This window comes from Lacerta agilis, chromosome 7 (genome assembly GCF_009819535.1).
Source record: "Lacerta agilis isolate rLacAgi1 chromosome 7, rLacAgi1.pri, whole genome shotgun sequence".
Taxonomy (NCBI): Eukaryota; Metazoa; Chordata; class Lepidosauria; order Squamata; family Lacertidae; genus Lacerta; species Lacerta agilis.
In genome coordinates this window covers 37894205-37916021 of record NC_046318.1, presented here as the reverse complement: position 1 = coordinate 37916021, position 21817 = coordinate 37894205, and the positions used below count along the sequence as shown (strand labels likewise).

General features: G+C 42.6%; 1 protein-coding gene across 4 annotated transcripts in view; it reads left to right on the top strand.

Moving 5' to 3' along the window:
• Nucleotides 1-1193: 1193 nt before the first annotated feature.
• LDLRAD4 (low density lipoprotein receptor class A domain containing 4) overlaps nucleotides 1194-21817 on the top strand; it is a 265837-nt gene continuing 245213 nt past the window's right edge. For 3 of the 4 annotated variants that reach the window (XM_033154839.1, XM_033154833.1, XM_033154834.1), the window contains exon 1: nucleotides 1194-1372. The gene's annotated coding sequence lies outside the window, so the exon portion shown is untranslated. Of the gene's footprint in view, nucleotides 1373-1947; nucleotides 1967-21817 lie in introns of those variants that run through there. The other variant, XM_033154836.1, reaches the window with a different exon arrangement.

The window sequence follows — 21817 nt, the reverse complement described above, 5'->3', positions numbered from 1 at the left end:
AAAGTCCAAAATAGCTCAGGCAACAAATATCTGACACACCGCCTCGTTCTCTGTAGACTCTAGGTGGTGGCTTTGGCAGCCCAATGGGAGATGGCCCTCTCCATGGCGAAGCCTAAGCCTTGCGACTCCCTCCTGGCGCCTTCTTTGTACCGCTGCCGCCTCTTCCCCCTGGACTTTGACACTTGAGGTGCATGCTTTGAGGGCTTGCCTTGCTTTCGTGGTTGTATGTTGTTTTTAATTGTTCTCAATGTTGTTCTTAATGCTGTAACCTGCCCTGTGGCTTTATGGTGAAGGGTGGGCAATAAATGAGCAAACACACACACACACACACAACCCCAAATAATAAAAGCTTGATGTCTGTAAAGATCAATAACCTGAAGGGCATATCCACCCACATTGTTCTGCCCTGGGCCTTCTGGTGGTTCCTTCACTGCAAGAAGCTAAGTTACAGGGAATCGGGCTGAGGGCCTTCTTGGCAGTGGCACCCGCCTTGTGGAAAGCATCAAGGAGATAAAACACTTATCTGACTCTTATATGACACCTGAAGGTAGCCCTATATTGGGAAATTTTTTATGTTGGAGTTTTTACTGTGTGGTGTTTTACTTTGTTAGAAGCCACCCAGAGTGGCTGGGGCAACCATGGTGTAGCCAGGATTTTTGTTAAGGTGGCAGGCTTTTGTTAGGGGAGGGGGCAGAACCTCAGATTTGTATTGATTTTGATTGATTTTTTGGGGGTGGGGGAAGCTGCCCCCTGCTCCCCTTGGCTATGCCCATGGGGACAACTCAGTCAGATGGGTGGCATATAAATATAACAACCACCACAATTTATTCTAAACCAAGACAGCGGGACACTGGTGGTGCAAACAAAAAGGTGGGGGGGGGGAGAAACGATTTTTTCGTTGAGTTTGGGATTGCAGCTAATGCAACTTTTTGCCTAGCCTGCCGTTGACACATCCGGCCCGGCAGGTGTCAGTATAGCCTGTGAATCGCAGCGCTCGGGCCTGCTCAGGAAGCTTCTCCTTCCCCTCCCCCCACTCCGGCGCCCGCGCGCGTGCTCGCGCCCGGCCGCACGCCCCCGTCTCCCTTCCTTCCCCGTCTCCCCCGTTCTTTGCCTGCTGTCACTAAGAGCCAGACTAGCTGCAGACAGGCAGCAGCCAGAGGAGGGGGGAGGAGGAGGAGGGGAAAGGAGGAGGAGGAGGAGGAGGAGAGACTGGGAATGAGTTGGAAGCAGACGCAGCCTCAGCGCGCAGATCTGCCCTGCCGGAGACAGACAGAGCGGGGAGGGGGCAGGATAAAAGGACCTCTCCTGCTCTGCATAAGGAAAGCCCCCCTCCCGGCGCCTCAGGGGGCGAGATGTAGGGCTTGCAGGAAAGGTGAGTGTGCGCGGACAACCTGCCGGGCTCTCCCGTCCTTGGCTGGGCAAGCGGAGATGCCGCCGCCGCCGCGCGCGCAGGGAAAGGGGGAGTCCCCGCGCATGAAGGAGTTCCTCCAGCACCACTTAGACAGCCAGAAAGTGTCTGACAAAGTGAGGAGAGGCCCAAGTTGAAGGTCTGCGGCTCTTAAAGCGACACGGGCACTCTTCTCGGGGGTTGCCCCAGAACAGAAGGTGCCTCTCTCTCTCTCTCTCTCTCTCTCTCTCTCTCTCTCCTTTGTGTCTTTGGCACGCAGGCAAAGTGCGTGCAGGAGCGGCGAGTGTGTGGCTGGATGCATGTACCGCACGCCTCATGTGAACAGAAGCACACACGTTAGACGGGGACTGCCCGCACACGCACACAGCCGAGACGTTTGGGTTGTTAATATGGCACGCGCACGCACACACACATCCATATCCGGACTGCACATTCCAGTGGGTCCTTTCCCGGATTGGCATAATATCCATCCAGGAGGAAGGAGGCATCTGTCTTGCCGGAGCTGAAATGAAAGTAGCAAACTGGAAACGAAATTCTATCAGGGCTTCCCTCCCATCCGTTGGTATTCCTCTTACCTTGTCAGCCAGGGGTTTGGTTACAAGCTGTGACATGTAGTTAACCATCCTGGCATCACTCTTTCTTTCTTTCTTTCTTTCTTTCTTTCTTTCTTTCTTTCTTTCTTTCTTTCTTTCTTTCTTAAAATCAAGTGATTCTTTTAGTCTTCCCTGACAGGGCTTTTCGGATGGTTGTCTGTGCTTTAAGGTTTTGCCTAGGTACATTGTTTTGTTGGGGAATCTTCCCAACTGAGGATAAAGCTGGAAAGTGGTTCATGTGCATTTCCTGATTTGCGCCTGTGGTTTTGAAGGAGCTGCTTTGAAAATCTAGATACAGTTTAAGCTGGTGCCGCAACGTCTCATGTCACTGCAAGCAAAGTTTTTTTTAATTGCGGGACCAGTTAATATCTATGAAACATAATAGAGAGATGAGGCAGGTTGAGGAATTGTTTTAAAGCTAATACTTGGAAACATTTTTTTAACCTGTGCATGTTGTTGTTGTTGTTGTTGTTGTTGTGAATGGTTAATTTTGCATGTCACAGTAAAAATCTGGATACGTCAAATGGTTCTGTGGTCCAGAGATGTCCCAAGAGATTGTTATAAAAGTGGCTGCCTGCTGTAAACTATCAAAGGAATTATGCATGTAACTTTTTAAAAGAGAGACTCAGAAGATAAGCATCCACTGAGAAGTCTGTACTTAGGGAATGTCAGTACTTGCAGAATTGGCTTGTGCTTTCCCCCACATTTCTTTTATGGGGGGGGGGTTCTTACCTTGCTTTACCTTTTGGTAGAGCATATGCTGATGGGATGAGCTGGGAAAGTGAGTTCTGTTCTTTGGTGTAGATTTTTATTAGTCTAGGTAGATGAATTTCCTATGTCAGTGGAATGATTTTAATGGAGCGTTGTGTGGGGTTATATTAATACCAAAGCCAACAGTCTTATGTGTGTTACTTTCAACTTTTTACCTTTAATTCTTGAAAGTTTTCCAGAGTGCATCTTCCAGTGTGTAAATCAGGGATAGGGGATATGGTATGTTGTTGAACTTCAAGTCACACCATCCTTGTCATTGGCTGTTCTGACTGGGGCTGGTGGGAGATGAGGGACCACAAGTCCCTTGGAGTCAGTGGTGCCAGTGGTGCAATTATTTACTGAGCAATTTCAAGTACAGTTCTGTGCATTTCTACCCAAACTCATACATCGCTCAACTGGAGCTTAGTCACAGGTCAGTGAGTATAGGATTGTATCCTTAATGTGGTATGAAAAGGAACTTCAGCTGTTGTGAAATGTTACTACTTTAGAATGGATACTATCACATACGTGTGTATGTATGTGTATTAATATGAATATTAATACACATACATATGAATTAATAATTTAATTGCAAGCCTCCTGGAAAAAAGGGCATAGGAAGTATCTCAGGCAGTTTTTATATCTGCTGGAAGCTGCCCAGAGTGGCTGCAGCAACCCAGGCAGATGGACAAGAGTATAATAATGATAATGTCAAAGAACTAATTTTGCATTTAGGTAAGAATCTGACAGTCCTACATATATTTACTCAGTGGTAAGTCCCACTGTATTAAATGGGACTTACTCCCTGGTAAGGTGCATAGGTACATGCTCTGGTTATCTCCCGCTTGGACTACTGCAATGCGCTCTATGTGGGGCTACCTTTGAAGGTGACCCGGAAGCTGCAATTAATCCAGAATGCGGCAGCTAGACTGGTGACTGGGAGTGGCCGCTGGGACCACATAACACCAGTCCTGAGAGATCTACATTGGCTCCCAGTACGTTTCCGAGCACAATTCAAAGTGTTGGTGCTGACCTTTAAAGCCCTAAATGGCCTCGGTCCTGTATACCTGAAGGAGCGTCTCCACCCCCATCATTCAGCCCGGACACTGAGATCCAGTGCTGAGGGCCTTCTGTCGGTTCCCTCACTGCGAGAAGCAAAACTACAGGGAACCAGGCAGAGGGCCTTCTCGGTAGTGGCGCCCGCCCTGTGGAACGCCCTCCCATCAGAAGTCAAGGGAATAAACAACTACCTGACATTCAGAAAACACCTGAAGGCAGCCCTGTTTAGGGAAGTTTTTAAACTGTGATATTTTAAATGTATTTTAATGTTTGGTGGAAGCCGCCCAGAGTGGCTGGGGAGACCCAGCCAGATGGGCGGGGTACAAATAATAAATTATTATTATTATTATTAGGATTGCAATCTATGGGGTTATAGTCAACTAAATTCTACTCAAAGTAGACCCATTGAAATTAACAGAAAGCTAACTATTTTAAATAGGAGTAGCTTTGAGTGCAACCCTAATAATATGAAAAAACAAAATAAAAAATAAAAAAATCCTTCCAGTAGCACCTTAGAGACCAACTAAGTTTGTTCTTGGTATGAGCTTTCATGTGCATGCACACTTCTTCATGCACACGAAAGCTCATACCAAGAACAAACTTAGTTGGTCTCTGTGCTACTGGAAGGATTTTTTTATTTTTTATTTTGTTTTGACTATGGCAGACCAACACGGCTACCTACTTGTAACTGCTCCTAAGAATATGATTACTTGTAACTATAGATTAATGTAGTGAAGAGACTGGCTTTTGGGAGAAGGGTTCTAAATGGGCACGGTTTCAACTTTTTCCTATTTCTGATTGCTCTAGGATAACATTTCAAAGTGATTATCACAGTACAATCCTATACATGTCTACTCAGAAGTAAGTGAGCTCAATGGGATTTATTCCCAAGGCAAGTGGTATAGAATTGCAGCCTGTCTATTTAACAGAAGGTTTATATTCCAGTTAGCGCTGTTGCTAATTATATTTGTTTGCAGATGGTACAATTGTTTTGCAGGTACTAGGAAGAATGTAAACACTGCCGTTACCCTGTTGCTTGAAATACAGTGGATAGTTTATTGGGCAGGACATTATGGGAGACAGCATATATTAAAACTAGTGAATGTCCCTACTTAGTTGCCAGATGAAATAGTGACAAAATGTTCTGCACGTCTATATCTGTACTGGTGTTTTCAGCACAAAGTATTGAGTTACCGACTGTGAGTGTGCCACAAGATTCTGTAGTATCAAAATCTCAACTGCAACGTATGCTATATGCTTGTACAGTATATATGAAGACATATCTCTGAATATTTTATGCTTCGCAATGTATTCTGTTGTGACTCCCAGGTCAGTGGATTTGTAGGCATTTCCTTACTCCCTCTCCCTCTCTGTCTTTATATTATCAGAAGCATATAGCACCTGAACAGAATTCAATATAAAGTTGGTGGGGGGTCCAGACCTCCAAGAGCAAGAACATTGGCATTGATTATATTTACACTTTAGGTAACTTTGCTTTTAGGGAACGTGGGTGGCGCTGTGGTCTAAACCACTGAGCCCAGGGCTTGCTGATCGGAAGGTCGGCGGTTTGAATCCCCGCGGCGGGGTGAGCTCCCATTGCTCAGTCCCTGATCCTGCCAACCTAGCAGTTTGAAAGCACGCCAAAGTACAAGTCGATAAATAGGTACCGCTCCGGCAGGAAGGTAAACGGTGTTTCCGTATGCTGCTCTGGTTCACCAGAAGCGGCTTAGTCATGCTGACCACATGACCTGGAAAAACTGTCTGGGGACAAACGTCAGCTCCCTCGGCCATTAAAGTGAAATGAGCGCCGCAACCCCCGAGTCATCCGCGACTGGACCTAACAGTCAGGGGTCCCTTTACCTTTTAAACTTTGCTTTTAGCTGTTGGCTTCCTTTTCCCACGTTGTGTATTTAGTTGACAGGTCTGTTTCTTTCCCGAGAGAGGTGGCCTAGCCTGGCTTTGTTTTCAGCTCACCTGCCCTTTCTCCGCAGGGTCAGGATTTGTGCCTCTGTGAAGACTGAGCTACCAAAACTTTAAAGAGAATGAGATGCCCAGAGCATCCCGACCCCAGCCCAACACTTGCCTTAACTCTCTGTAGCACATCTGCTAGTCAGTTCAAGATGATATGTGGAATGCTGACACCTTCCCACTGCCTTCTGGATCTTGTTCACCCTAAGAGTTTCAGGGTCAGCATTGTGACAGGGGGTCTCTGTCATTAGTTATTGCTGAGAGGACAAATTCTATTGTAAGTTTTTTTTCCTATCAGAGTCCCATTTCTCAGTTGTCTTTTTGTTTTTCTGCTTTGCCTTTGGAAACTTTGCCCCTTAGCTTCTCTGTCTCATGAGGCTTAGCTTTCCTGTCATTGGTCTTCTTGCAGATATCCATTCTAGCTACTTCCATCTCTAAGGCAGATGTGGACTTTTGATCCCATCCAAACCAACCACTTGATGACTTTAAAAAGGAGTTGGCATCTTTATGACTAGGATAGGCTAGTTTTCTCGATGGTTGAGTCATCATAGCAGCTTAACCAATTGCTGTGTGTTTTCACTACCAAGATGTATTACAGTAATGGTTTTCTAATATTCTCTCTCCAGACTGATTTGTAGCATTCCTGGAAAAGTTAAACTTTTGAGCGCAGTGCTTGGAGGTACTTGAGGTGTGCCTGTGCTTTATCAATTTTTTCCTACCTGATTTTTGTGTGTGTTGGTTCTTTAAAATCTACGTTCTGACTTCTATGTAAATATTATTGGAACTGTGCACCATATGTAGTAGTGTATAAAACCACCTAGACTCAATCTGAATTTCTTTTTTTTTAAGTATTAAAGATTTTCTTGGTTTACAAAAGTACATGTCTTGTCTCTTTTTTCAAGTTGTACAGTCTTTTCTACAGATTAGTTAACATTTGTTATGAGACATTAGTGTTGAGTACAGGATAAGGTCAGGAAGAGGGGGGGAAGAAGAGGGGTGGTGGTGAAATTTTTATTCTTTTTCATAATGTACATGTGGGGTTTGGTGTCGGCATCAACTAGATAGGTTCTCTTTCTATTCACTTGCTACATTTCCTTGGTAATGAGAGGGATTGGGGGGGCAGGGTGTCGTTGGTTGTCTGTGGTTGGCTGCAGTGGGGTTTGTTTGCATTGCGGGGGGGGGGGGGGCTTATCGGATCAGGTAAACCAGATTGATTTGTATGCTGTCAGTGGGTTCTTGTTCTCAGTTTGGATTTCTTAACATTGTTTTTATTTTAGTGTTAATTCAAGATTAAGGAAAGCAATTCAATGGGAATATTTGCACTTGACATAACGCATAACCTCTTCTATAGCATTTGCTTCTTGGTGGGTGAGTACTATACTTGAAAGGCCTATGGTTTGGGAGTAGCATCATTCGTGTGTGCTATTATCCACAAGGGAGACAACACATTTTGAAAGGTTTTCAGGCAATTATTCCAGGCTTGGTCTATATAACTGTTGGATTTGCCAGTGGCACCCGGCCAACACCAGCTGTTTATTAAATGACCTGATGCCAGTGCACTGGTGTATCTGCTGTTAAGAATCCAACCTGTCTTGTCTAAAAGTTCTTATACACATTTCCCCTCCTTTCCCCCCAAATAATTGCTGTTTCTAAGAATAGCCCGTTTGCCTTGGAGATTGACCAGGTAACAGATTTCTAACATAAACGCACCCTTTTCTTGTTCTTAATAAACAACACAAGAAAGAATATAATCCTCTGTTCCTGAATGCAAGATCCTTGTAGGCATTGTGCACTCAAGTAAGAGGAAACAATTAAGGTAATGCTGTTGTTGTTGTTCAGTCGTTCAGTCGTGTCCGACTCTTCGTGACCCCATGGACCAGAGCACGCCAGGCACGCCTATCCTTCACTGCCTCTCGCAGTTTGGCCAAACTTATGTTAGTAGCTTCGAGAACACTGTCCAACCATCTCATCCTCTGTCGTCCCCTTCTCCTTGTGCCCTCCATCTTTCCCAACATCAGGGTCTTTTCTAGGGATTCTTCTCTTCTCATGAGGTGGCCAAAGTACTGGAGCCTCAACTTCAGGATCTGTCCTTCTAGTGAGCACTCAGGGCTGATTTCTTTGAGAATGGATAGGTTTGATCTTCTTGCAGTCCATGGGACTCTCAAGAGTCTCCTCCAGCACCATAATTCAAAAGCATCAATTCTACGGCGATCAGCCTTCTTTATGGTCCAGCTCTCACTTCCGTACATTACTACTGGGAAAACCATAGCTTTAACTATACGGACCTTTGTCGGCAAGGTGATGTCTTTGCTTTTTAAGATGCTGTCTAGGTTTGTCATTGCTTTTCTCCCAAGAAGCAGGCGTCTTCTAATTTCATGACTGCTGTCACCATCTGCAGTGATCATGGAACCCAAGAAAGTGAAATCTCTCACTGCCTCCATTTCTTCCCCTTCTATTTGCCAGGAGGTGATGGGACCAGTGGCCATGATCTTAGTTTTTTTGATGTTGAGCTTCAGACCATAAGGTAATGCTAAAACATAGTTAAACTATTCTATACATATATACGTAACTGTATTAGTGCTTTTTAAATGTAATGTTTGTATGATACTTATGTGGAATTGACATGCAACATTTTGTGCTATTATTAATAAATAAGGGAACATTATCAACAGATGGCACATCCAACATCTTGTGTTTCACACATTCACTGAAAAAGGGCGAAAGGATAAGAAGGTCAGATTTCACAATAGAAGGAAGAGGAGATGATGTATACAGGCCATCTTACCTCTGATACCATACTTGTTCCCTAGCTGCTAGTTCTGAAATGTCCCCTAACAATTAGTCAAGGCAATGATGGATGTCATTTTCTAGGCTTTCCGCTGAAGTTGGTAGTTGCATCTGCATTATGAATCCAGCAGCATGAATATTTTGTTAAGAGATGCTTGGGATGTGTGAGTGCATTTAAAGCATTAATGCCATTGATTTAATTGCACTAAAGCCAAAAGAAAATGTTATCATATTTATATACAATTTTAAAAAAGAATTTAATAAAGAAAGGATTGTGTCTGTGCAGTACTTGCCTTATTGTTTATGATATCTCTTACAAATGGTGCCACTGCTTCACATATAATTTTCTTTTGGGTCTCCACTGCGCTATAAAGATAGCTGTAGTTGGGTACAACTGAATAAAAGTTTTGATTCTATTGTTTAACAGTTTTTGATTGCCACTGTACTGTATATTTTACCTCTGTTTCCTAAATTATCCATATGTATCATACAGTGTCCCTGTAAGGCAGGAGTGTGGTACATTTTTCAGCCTACAGGTCCCATTCCCTAGTGAGCAACTTGCAAGGAGCAGTGGCTAAGGCATGGATGTGACTGCTGCTTTAGTACAGTAGCCTAACATCCAGCTTCCAAGCACCTCCATCCCTTCATCCAGGCAAGCACAAGGCAGTATTGCAGTTCAAGGACTTATCTAGCTGGTGAGAAGAACTGGAGGGAGTTGTGGAGCAGGGTCAGTGAAGTTTGGCCCATGGAGGATGTATGGCTTGCAGAGAGACCTGAGGGGCCAGCTATAGATGCCTGGAGGGCCGTATATGACACCTGGGCCCAGCCCTGCTGTAAGGCTTTTTAGTATTTTGGTTACTTGAGGAACTGGTAGAGCTTAATCATGCCAAGTGCTGGAGATACCTATGGATCTGTTCCAAATTCTTTTCAGAGTGAAAGGGTTTGGAGTGTTGCTTAACAGGCATTGTTAAATTGCTTAAAATTCTTGTAGGAGTATTTGAAGTTTCTAACTGAAGTAGACCTAGTAGGGAAACCTGGTTCTACAGCTGAAATAGTTGCTTGAGATGTCATCATTCACCAGCAGCTCAATTACCAGTGTTGGGTGGGGAGATGTGTGAATGGTGGGGTGGGTGTCATGGGTAATCCATAGAAGAAACTGGTGTCAGTAGTAAAATTGGCTAGTTTTTAAAAGATGCATCTTATATTGTAATATATCTGCCAGCACATATATAAGAAAATGAAAATCATCCCTTTTGAGTATATGCCAGTACTTACGTCTCATTCCTTTTCTTTTGCAAAACCTATGCAACATGACATGCCCCCATTTGAAAGTACAACTTGAGTAAATCTCTTGCTGAACTTGTTGTTCATACAGGTTTGGAAAGGATGAAGAACTGAAGGGTAATTTCTGTGTTGATTGGCAACGGAAAGCTTTTTTAGATGAAGTATGGTTGCGCTGTGCCAAATGGTTGACTTTTCCAGAAGGAAAAAACTCCAAAGGTTATGTGAAAAGTACTCTGGTTAATATATTGGCATTCCCAGAACCCACTAAAACTTGGGCAAGTTGCCAGATACCACTTAATGAGGATGCAGAATGTCTGGCACAAATCTGCATAAACACAAAAGAATTTCAGAAAAGGGAGTTTGTGAGTGTAAGTTGCATATCTCTGTCTACGATTAATTTTTAATTACTATACTTTTGCACTTAAGATAGATGGAAGTCTTTCCAATTAGAATGAACGTTGCATACACAACATTTTGTGTCTTTCTGTTTTTGCCTCTCATTTATATTGTTTGTGAGGAAGTGGAATCAGAGCTGGATGTGTTCTCCAAGCCCACAATCACAGTGTGTGTGTGTGTGTGTGTGTGTGTGTGTGCGCACACACACACACACACACACACACACAGAGAGAGAGAGAACAATGGGCTGGATTCAGGCTGAGGCTGCACTCCTAACCTTGTTTACCTGTGAGTAAGCACCACTGCATTCAGTAGGACTTACTGCTGCATAGACATGGTTAGGATTATGCTGTTAGACATGCTTAGAGCAGACGCAATGGAATCAAATTAGTCATCATGACTAGCTTAATGCCGTATCCTGAGCTTTCCTTTAAAAACAACAGCAAGTAAGTTCTAGCCCTTAATGCCGCAAAGAAATAGGTTTTTTTAAAGGGGTGGAGCCTGTTAAAATATTAGATGTGGGTGTGGTGGGCTGGCTGAGGAGGGTTTCCAGTGTTCAGATACAACTTTTGTATCCTGCATACTCTCTTTGCCCTTTGAAATCAGCAGCAATTAAGCGAAATATACTCTGATTTTTTAAAATCTGCATAATGTCTCTAAGTTACAGGAATCTCAGTCGGAAGGTCCCAGGTTCATTCCTTGGCATCTCCAGGTACAGTTGGGAGAGACGGCTGCCTGAAATCCTGCTAGTCAGTGTAGACAATACTGAGCAAGGTGGAGACTTGGTATAAGGCAGCTTCCTATGTCCTTAAATAATACTGGAAAAGACTTCTGATTTGAGTCACATGTAGGACCGAGCTGAAACTTTTCATTGTTTTGCTTCTCCCCCAACCCTTGAAAGTAGCAGTGAGGTAGTGGGGGGGGCTCCCCCTGCACCCTGAAATTGCTACCTCTGAGTTGAAAAGCAAAACAATGAGCTCAACCCTACCTCAAGTCAGTACTATTTCCATTTTACAGATGCGTGGCTGAAGCTGAGAGAGAATAGCTTGCCAGGTTTTCCTTGGTGCCAAGGGCCCACCACCACCACCACTGCAACATCCCATGCCAAGTATACCCAGTCACAGCTACGGGTTGCATTGAGTTTGATGAAATCTTTTTATTCACTTACGCATTTAAGAAACGGTAGGTTTTGTCAGACTGTTTATATGACAGTGCAAGTCTGTGCTTGCCAAGATCCAGACAGTCTGTTAATGTTACATGCCGGGGATAAATAAATTACAGTGTCTGAGACAGAAACGCGCTTGCATTTGGTGCAAACCTGTGATGTGTCCCTACAGAGATCTGCTGGCATCTCAGATTGTAACAGGGTCAGGTAACATCAGCACCTATTTATTAATTTACGGTTTGATAACCTACCCTATCCCCAAAAGCGCTGGTGATATTTATAAGTGATATTTTATACAATAGATGAACACGTGTTTTTTAATGCAGCAGTTTTTAGAATGGTTGCTAAAGCGATAATGCTGCTTACATCTAACCAATTCAATAACCATAAGAAATCTTACATCCCTATGAGGAGATGCTTAGGTCTGAAATTTGGCAAACCTGCTGGAGAGCAGAGTCCAGAGCCAGAGTATCATTTTTGATGAATGGAGAGTGGTGCCGTGAGGCAATCTGAGTTGTCTTTGGGAATGTATGGAAGGATGCGGCAGGTCAGGTAGCCTTCATGGCTGTTCTTATTCTTCCAGGTTCTGCTCCCATGGTAACTTGAGCACTGTGCTCTTCTGTCACATCTGTGTAGGTCACTGGTGAGGGGCAAATGTGACAATTGCTGTAGACTTTCCCAGTGGAAGTGCTAACTGTAGACTATTGCTAAAGTGCTAATGCGAATCCTCTCCCCATACCACTGGGCAAAAAAATTAAAAATCTGCAAGAGGATCAGGAGGTCTTTCTTCAAGGGTAGGAACGTAGGAAGCTGACGAATTGGATGCCCTTCTGTTTTGGGGTACTATGTATGATATTATTGTTGGGATACTGCAAACTTTATTCAGTAGCTTGCAAGGCCATTGTAGTTTAAAACAATAATATGTGGTTGCCCTAGAACCAAACTACTTGTATTATTAAATGCGAGAATGCATTCATTTTATTTTATTTTATTTTATTTTATTTTATTTTATTTTATTTTATTATTTAAACAAAATAACAGCCAGATCTGGGGGCTTCATGAGGATTGGGACTGTATCTGTGGCATTCAGCATGTGTCTGTGTTGTATGTGTGAGTTAAACCCTTACTGTGGTACAGGTGAAAATCCCCCCCCCCCCATCCCAAAGTTCTGACATCTTCCACTGCAGAGGGAATAGCAGCTTTTGAGTCCATTTTTCCCAGTACAGTACTTAATGGAATCTATAATAGGACACAGTGTTGTTTTATCACATAGAATACATATGAATTTAAAATATAATTATCACAAGGCTTCCATGGGTGAATGGGAAGACTCATGGTTTCCTGGTTGCCCAAATATCCATTTTATCTGTAGCGTGTCTTTAATTTTATTCAGCTTCTATCATTACTGTTTGTTGTAGCTACACCTTTTTATTTCTGTAACAGAAATCCCACCTTACCCTTCTCCAAAATATGTTAGAAAAGCCTATTTTTACGGTATAGTCATGCTGACACTGTACACTTTTGGTTTCTCACTAGGGAATTGTTTGTGTTTTTCCCCTTACCCACGGGGAAGCTCTGTGACTTAGAGACAGGAAAGCTATTACAGAACAACATCTCTGACACCTTTCTTTTACCAGTGAGCTTGGGGTAAGAGGTGTTGCAGTATGTGCATTAATTGAACAAAATTTTCATTCTGACTTCTTAAATGTGAGAACTTGGGGAAAACTGCATAAGGTTTCCTTCTACTCAAGGAGATGGATAAAACCAGTGTATGTGAACCTGCCCTAAAAGTAAACTCTTGTATTAGAATGAGCAACTCACTGGCTCTCTTACCAACGCCTTTTACTTACAATTTCCAGCTGAGACCTCATTTTTGGCTGAAAGCATCTTATAACTTCTTGCAGCAACAGTCCCAAAATATGTGTACTGATCATCGCTGAGACTGAAATGGCTACTGGAATTTACAGAGAGCTTTGATCAAAGTGGTCCAGATGTGGCACAATTCTTGCCAATGAATGGTCAAGCCAGATCTTTCTCCCAATTACTGTATTTGTGTCTGAATATGCTTTTCAGGATTGCCTGTCTCGTGGTTGTGTCACTAGGCATGCTGGTGTAAGTTACCAAGCCCGATGTAAAGTTACCAGATACAAAACCTATTCAGTATCAGGGCTTCTGCTGGCCACATGACTGAGGTGAACAGACTTAGGATCCTCTCTGGTCCTGCCCCCACCACACCCCTAGAACTCACCTTTTTTTTTACTTCAGCTGAACCCCTGCTGAGTTGGGGTGAGCAGGTTATATTGATGTATCTATGACTGATCCAGGAATCAGCTGGACAGGTTCACATACATTGGTTTTATCCATCTCCTTGAGTAGAAGGAAACCTTATGCAGTTTTCCCCAAGATCTCACATTTAAGAAGTCAGAATGAAAATTTTGTTCAATTAATGCACATACTGCAACACCTCTTACCCCAAGCTCACTGGTAAAAGAAAGGTGTCAGAGATGTTGTTCTGTAATAGCTTTCCTGTCTCTAAGTCACAGAGCTTCCCCGTGGGTAAGGGGAAAAACACAAACAATTCCCTAGTGAGAAACCAAAAGTGTACAGTGTCAGCATGACTATACCATAAAAATAGGCTTTTCTAACATATTTTGGAGAAGGGTAAGGTGGGATTTCTGTTACAGAAATAAAAAGGTGTAGCTACAACAAACAGTAATGATAGAAAGGCTGCTTTGTATGGGAGTAATCACCCTCCACTTGGAGCAAAAGTGGGTCAGTCCCATAAATTTGTAAATGTCTCTGTATCTTTATACAAATGATTCCATTGCTAAAAAAAAAACTGTGAATGAAAATGTTTTGTAGTAATGAATGACTGCTGAAGAGTTCTGAACTTCTTAAATGTAGGGCAAATAATAGAAAAATGCATGTTTAAATGAAATTATTGTCAGCGTGATTCCTCTGGAACAATTATTTCACCTTTCAAAATATCTCTTTAGAAGTCTGCTTGCTGACATTGCATAATTTTGGTTCCAAGTCTGTTTTTTTTAAAAAAAGAAAAATAAAGTAAATGACATGCTACAGAATGCACTTGTTTTCTGAATACCACTTTCAGAGTTGGAACCCTAGGTAGCTGGATAAACAAGTCATGTTTTAATTAACTATGCCTCTTTTCAGCAAGATTATGTCAGAATATAAAATCAGCAGATTAATTAGGATTTGATTAAGGCTGCACTGGTATATCCAATTGTAAAATTGCCTCTGTAATAAGTTTTGTTCTAAGGTGCCACAAACGTATTCTTCTCATACTGTTAGACTTCTTAATAGCATGTATTTAAAATGCATTTAATTGGATGGTTAACAGCATTCACTGTACTTACATTTTCTTTGTATGGAGGGAAAATGGGTACAGATGTGAAGTTTTTCTTTAAAAGAGCCTCTTTTTTTAAATTATGGGGACTGTTATGGTTAAAATTAAATGGTTACCCACAACTTCATCTTGAAGTATGTTTTGAAGTTTTGAAATAAACTATGCTGATTTGTTAGCATTTAATACCCTTTTCCTTGCAAGGTTGAAGCTAAGCAACAGCTAAAATGTTTCTAGGTTACAAACTATGTTTCCTCACCATGATAAAAGAGGCTAACAGTGGAAGCCTGTACATGTCTACTCAGAAGTAAGCCCCACTGAATTCATGAGGCTTACTCCCAGGTATAGGATTCCAGTCTAAAAATGTCAGAAATCTTATATACAGGTTCAGAGAGGTGCTATGACTCAATGTGTGGTCCCTGTTCAATCTCAAGTCAGCCATGAATAAGTTGGATTTCTATTAACAAATTGTTCTCTCTTATTTGCCCATTGACAAAATGGAAATACAGTAGTGCTTTGTCAATTGGGGTTTGTGTTTAATACCACCCTGTAACTTAAACATACTTTCTTTCTTGTGCTTTTGCAAATGTTAATAACCATGGTTCCCTTCCCTCTTTTCTGTTTTGACTGGAATCAATTGATAAAGAATGAAATGAGGGAGAAGGAAATCATACCAATCAGCACTGGACATGGTCCAGGCATAGGCAACCTTCGGCTCTCCAGATGTTTTGGACTACAATTCCCACCATCCCTGACCACTGGTCTTGTTAGCTAGGGATCATGGGAGTTGTAGGCCAAAACATCTGGAGAGCCGAAGGTTGCCTATGCCTCTAGCCAATCATATTTGGCTGTGTCCTGTCTCACTCATGACAACTCATTTCAAGCAAGGGCAAGGCTTCCTAACACGGGTGATCTTAGCCAATCAGGGATTACTCTAAAAATTAAAAACTTTTGCTGTCCTTTCACATCAATTGTAGAAAAATCTAAAAAAGGAGAGGGTACTTTCAACCCAGAAAAGATGTGTGTGTAACAGATGTTCCCCCATTGCACCTCAGTCCTGGTAATAAGGCTAATGTGTGGGCAAACAAGCTTAAGGCTATAATGCACATAAAGGAACTGGTGTGTTGTGGTGGATGTGCTTTAGTGCTGGGGGTGAGCAGTAGGTGGCCAGGTTCGCTGATGATACTACAGTATATTATTCAGGGTTAAAACAAAAAGAGATTGTGAAGAGCTCTGAAAGGACTAGGCAGTAAATGGCAAATGCAATTCAATACAAACAACTATAAAGTGATAAATGTCAGGGCAAATAAATTCTTATTTTCACATATACGCTCATGGTATCTGAATTGGCGGTAACTAACCAGGAACAAGATCTTGTGGTTATAGTGGCTAGTTTGATGAAGATATTGTCGCAGTGTGTGGCAGCTGTGAAAAAGGCAGATTCTATGCTAGGCATCATTAGGAAAGGAATTGAACTCCCTAAGACTCCCTAACACTACACTGCATTCCAAATGTGGTCACAGTAGGAATATAGTGTACAGTTCTGGTCACCTCACCTCAAGAAGGATATTGTAGTTTCTGAAAATGGCAACCAAAATGATCAAGGGGATGGATCATCTCCCATATAAAGAAAGGCTACAGTGTTTGGGACTTAGTTTAGGAAACATAAGACAGAACTGACATGATAGAAGTTTATAAAATTATGCATGCCGTGGAGAAGGTGGACAGGGAAAGGGTTTTCTTCTCTTATAACACTAGAATGTGTGGACATCCAATGAAGCTGAATGCTGAAAGCTTAAGAAGAAATAAAAAGCAAGCACTTCTTTACCCAGCACATAGTTAATGTCTGGAACTCACTTCCACAGGAGGCTGTGATAACCACCAACTTGGATGACTTTAAAACGGGATTCAACAGATTTATGGAAGATGAGACTATTATTGGCTACTAGCCATGATGGCTTTGCTGTTTCTCTGCGGTTGGAGGCAGTATGCTCCTGAATACCAATTGCTGGAAAGAGGAGGGGAATATGCTGTTGTGTTTGGGTCCTGCTTGCAGGCTGGCTATTTTGAGAACAGGATGCTGAACTAGATGGGCCTTGGTCTGACCTAGCAGGCTCTTCTTATGTTTTTGCTCCTGATATCTGAGTTCCTTGCTCTGAGATAGAGCATCTGTCCTGCACTCATAAGGTCTCGGGTCCAGCCCGTGGTGGGACTTGAAAAAGCTCCTACTTGAAACCCTGGAGAACCTGGGATAAAGTAGTATCTTACGTTCTGTGCTCTGACAAACCTCCTCGACCTCTGACCTTTTTACCCAGTTTGCCTTCCTGAATGTGATTGGCTGGTTTTCTCTAATGTCAGCATGGATTGACATGGCTTCTGGCATCCGCTGGATTAGATGCTTTGCTGGAACAGAGGCTCTTGCCAGCCTGGAGCAGGAGCTGAGTGCTTAGGAGAACGACTGAAAGATTTGAAAATCTAAATTCCATTCTGTGAGCAAAATTAGAGATAAAGTTACCTAAGGGTTAGCTAATCTATGATAAGTGATTCATGAATACCTTCTTATGATCTTTTGAAATACAACACTTTTATCCATCTGAGGAACTCTGATTGCTCCCAAATGGGCATTCATATAGGCAAGCATAATGGGCAAACTAGACAATCATACACATAGCTTGCAGCCATTTTCATGATTACGATGGCTTGAAAAGTTACTAATTTGATCCTGGAAATTACAACCAAAGCAACCGTATCTCTGCCCAATTCATGTACAGTATAACATTTGTCTATATAAGCACGCCTTTGAATAAGTTATTGTGACTGCCTCTGTGAAGAATAAAAATGTATGCTGTGAATTGGCTCACACATTTTTGTTCAATAGTTTATTTCTCTGGCTGGTTAGGGATATCTTTGAGAGAATGCACTTTCCTCTGCCTGTGCACCTGGGGGTCTATCTGTCAGTTCCAGATCTATTTTGCCCTTAAAGCTTGGGAAATGCAATGTACTTATCCAGTGACATTGATATACTCTGCTTGAGGGTGTTAAATGGTACAAAAGGATATTGATGGTAGGGAGAGGCTCTTGAAGTTTAAGCAGAATTGGCTCTCCGCTTTCACCTCCTAACTTGTATGAGATGCTCAGTAGAACGTAAATGAAATTGTCTGAATGGGAACAGTGCCCTTTTAAATTCTAATTAGTGAATGAATTAAGTAGTAAGAATTTTTATGAGTCACAGTGAATTACAGGTATTATTGACTTGACAGTCTTGCCTACACTAAAAGCAGTGGTTACCCAAGTGGGTCTTCAGCTGCCAGATCAAGTTGAATGACATTAAAAAGTCCGATCAGGACTTCATTTTACTTTTAAAAAGTGTTTCTGTACCCTCTCACTCCTCCCCGTTCCTTTAATGAAGGGAAGCTGAAATAGGGCATAGTTAAGGCAAGAAGTGGATTCTAGTCTTCTGGGTGGGCTGCAGAATAGGGAAAACTGCTGTTGGCAGGCTTTCAAGTTCTGGTGCCTCATGGCTAGATTCTGAAGTTCTGAATTATACATATATCTTGTGCGTGCCTCATGTAGCATGAGGTTTATTACTAGAATGCAAGCATCATGCACTCAAAAGGAGAAGGACATCTATTGTGCACTAGCACTCTTTCTCACAGTACAAACCTTGACCTAATTTCTGTAAACATGTTTCTTTTTTACCCTGTTGCTACAGCATAGGATGCCAGTATTGCTGTATGCACCCAGCTCAAAAAGCACTTAAAAATTTAAGTGTGTCTTTTCTTTCCTGTTATTTGTGCTGAATTGTAAACTAGCCTTGACTCAGATCTTGAATTCAAGAACCAGCCTTTCTTCCTCGACAGGACACAGAACTGTGCTTGTCAATTTTATTTGCCCCCACTATATAACTCTGCTGTGGGACAAGAATAATGTTGGGCTTGAGAATGTTGCTGGTCTGGGCTCAAAGCTTACCTGACATGATTGACCAAGGACAGGAAAGTGGGGGCTGGGAGGAAGTCATTAAGAATTTATTTCCTTGGCTCTGATTGAACAGAGTGTCACCTCTCCAAAGGAGATCTCACCTTTTGGACACTGTTACTTGAGTCCTACAGTTTGCAGAATGGCTCAGCAAGGGAATATGCTGTAATTGGAGCCCTATGTGGGCATTTTCCTCCATGCAATTTTAATCCTGTGGGGGGAGACAGTGGGACTGTGCTAGATAGCTCCAACATCACCATACATGCATTGCTGGGGAGGGGTACAGAACAGGGGGGCTTGCTCTATACCTATAGGCTCTCTGTGATGTTAGAACCCTGTGCTGGTTTGGGACCAGAAGCCCAGCGCACTCCCCCTATGCCCCATCTCTCAATGTTTTTAAGATTTCATAGACAATTATGCCCAAATAGGGGTTACAATAATTCTGGATCCTCCCCCTTTTCACAGAACCCTGATGCACAACGAAGCAAAGTGTCCATTGCTATTACTTCTCAGGCTTTGCACAATAATTTCACAGGCTGTTCTGCACTAGTGTGGCCTTTTTATTTCCAGAAAAGGAAGCTACTGGCTTGTTTTCTCTTGGGCACCACCAGCAGTGCAGATGGTCTAAGGGCAGTATTTGAAATAAAGAGCTAAGCAGTGGTTGGGTGACACAAGATGTCAATTAGTGTTATAATTAGAGCCAGTTTGGTGTAGTGGTTAAGAGCAGCAGACTCGTAATCTGGGGAACCGGGTTCGTGTCTGCACTCCTCCACATGCAGCTGCTGGGTGACCTTGGGCTAGTCACAATTCTCTGAAGTCTCTCAGCCCCACTCACCTCACAGAGTGTTTGTTGTGGGGGAGGAAGGGAAAGGAGAATGTTAGCCGCTTTGAGACTCCTTCGGGTAGTGAAAAGCGGGATATCAAATCCAAACTCTTCTTCTTCTTCTTCTTCTACCTAGCTCTAGTCTAGTGCAAGATAAGCTGCTTTCCATTGACCTGATTTTGTTGTCTTCGGGTTGCCAACCTGCCAGCACCAACACCCTGATGTGAACCCCGCTTTGGACATTAATGTGCAGGTGCAAAAGGCTGGTGGCCTTCTTGAACCAGTTCACTAAAGCCATCATAGTGTGCACTCTGAACACAAGAATGGGGGATCAGGTGATTCAGAATTTTGAAGAAGAAAAACATGACAAAAATGATGAACTTCAAAAACCTATTTATTTTAAAATAAAATTTCTATCCTGCTCTCATCATAAATTATCTTGAGACAGGTAACGACAATTTAAAACACAGGTATACAAGAAGAGCGCAATTAGAAATTAAAACTGCTATTACCTATCACATCTGTCCCATATCAGTGATCTATTATATCACTGCTTGAGTCACAAAATATCAGGTAACTGGGGCATAGTGGTCTTTTGTCTCAAAGTATTGCTGAATGAACACTGTATAGCTGGGAAGCACATTGACTCCAAAGAGAAGTTAAAAAATGAATGATGATAGAAACAAAAGCCTTCCCAAAAAGGTGCAGCGAGCTTGTAGAGTTCACCACTTACTGCACCACTGAAAATATCTAGTATGTGTTTTATGAATTCCACCTTACAGATTGAATAGCAATAAACGTGCTCTTGGATATGATTCCTTCTTTTTTCCTTCGGAGACTTAACATAGTAATCTGTGTTCTGGGCAAATGTGGTCTCCCTGTAACAAAAGTGCAACCTTGAGCTGATAATGTAAATTCATCTGTCATGGATGCTGTAGTTGCTATTCCTTCGTTGCAAGAAGTTGGACTAGTTGGCCCCCAACGTCTCTTTCAACTCTACAATTCTGAAATTCTATGAACTGCGAATGCGCATTGATCATGCAAAAAGAACAAAAAAAAAATAGATTGAGTGGGAAGAATTATCTCTTAATCTGAGGTGGGTTAATGGCACCACAGAAATGAATGGTGCAAGTTATTCTTCAAGGTGACTGATCGTCCCTATTTTCTCTCCATTCCCCCCATTTTATGTTCTCTTTCCATCCCCTGCCTGACACTCTATGGTCTGAAGGGTTTCCTTTGCAGTCAGAGGAGCCAGTAGCTTCTTAGTGTAAACATGAGCGTGCATTCAAATCTGTGCTCTTTTTTCTGATTCTGAGCTAAGAGCCAGTATCCCTTTAAAGTTAGAAGGTGCTATGAACAGCCAGCCCCCACCACCTTGGGACTTAACTTTAAAAATGTGGCAAGTGGCTGGCCTGACAGAAGCACATTTCATGATAGTAAGTTCCTTCCAGCTTCAGGTAGCTAAAAGGTAGCTGACAGGGTGAACAATATTATACTTACCTTACACCAGGAGTGGGGAACCTCTGACCTGCAGGTCAATTTAGGCCAAGTGGCTCTTTTTCTCAAGCTGCACCTAACTGCTCCATACCTGATATCATATGCAAAGTCAGATGTGGGGCAGGTAGGAATAAAGAAATAAATGGGCACCTTAAAGCTCGCTCCCAATTGTTATTTGGCAATGATGTTTGCTCTCAGCTGATTGGTGGGATTGGCTGAACTACAGAATTCCTGAATGGAAACGCCATAGCTCTGCTGATCCCTGTCCAAAGCACGACTTATAAGTGCAATATTCCTTTGCTTTGAATTCAAGCCAGCACTGCAAAGAATATTTCTCTGCAGGGATAGCTTGAACTGCAGCTGCAAAAGAGGGGGGGGGAGGAAACCCCAACCACCTTTGAGTCACCAAATGTCATTTTGACACCACCCGTGAAAATGAGATGTGGAGGTTGGGGGAAGTCCAGATCTAAACCACTAGCTGTTTCCTGCCTTACACATATCTGGAGATATGCTGCTAGAATGCCAGTGGAGAGGCCACTAAGTCCTATGCCTACTCAGCCTGGGAGAGGAGGGGAAAATACCCAAAAGAAAATGCAACATAGTGGAATAGACAGAGACTCCTGAGAAGCTCTACCATAGCCCACCACGGTCTCTGTTAGGTTTCAGGTGTCTGGTTTAAATGTTTTCATTTCAGGAAGCCTTTGCACCATGGAAGCTGTTCTATTGTTTTAATTGCTGATGTTTTGAA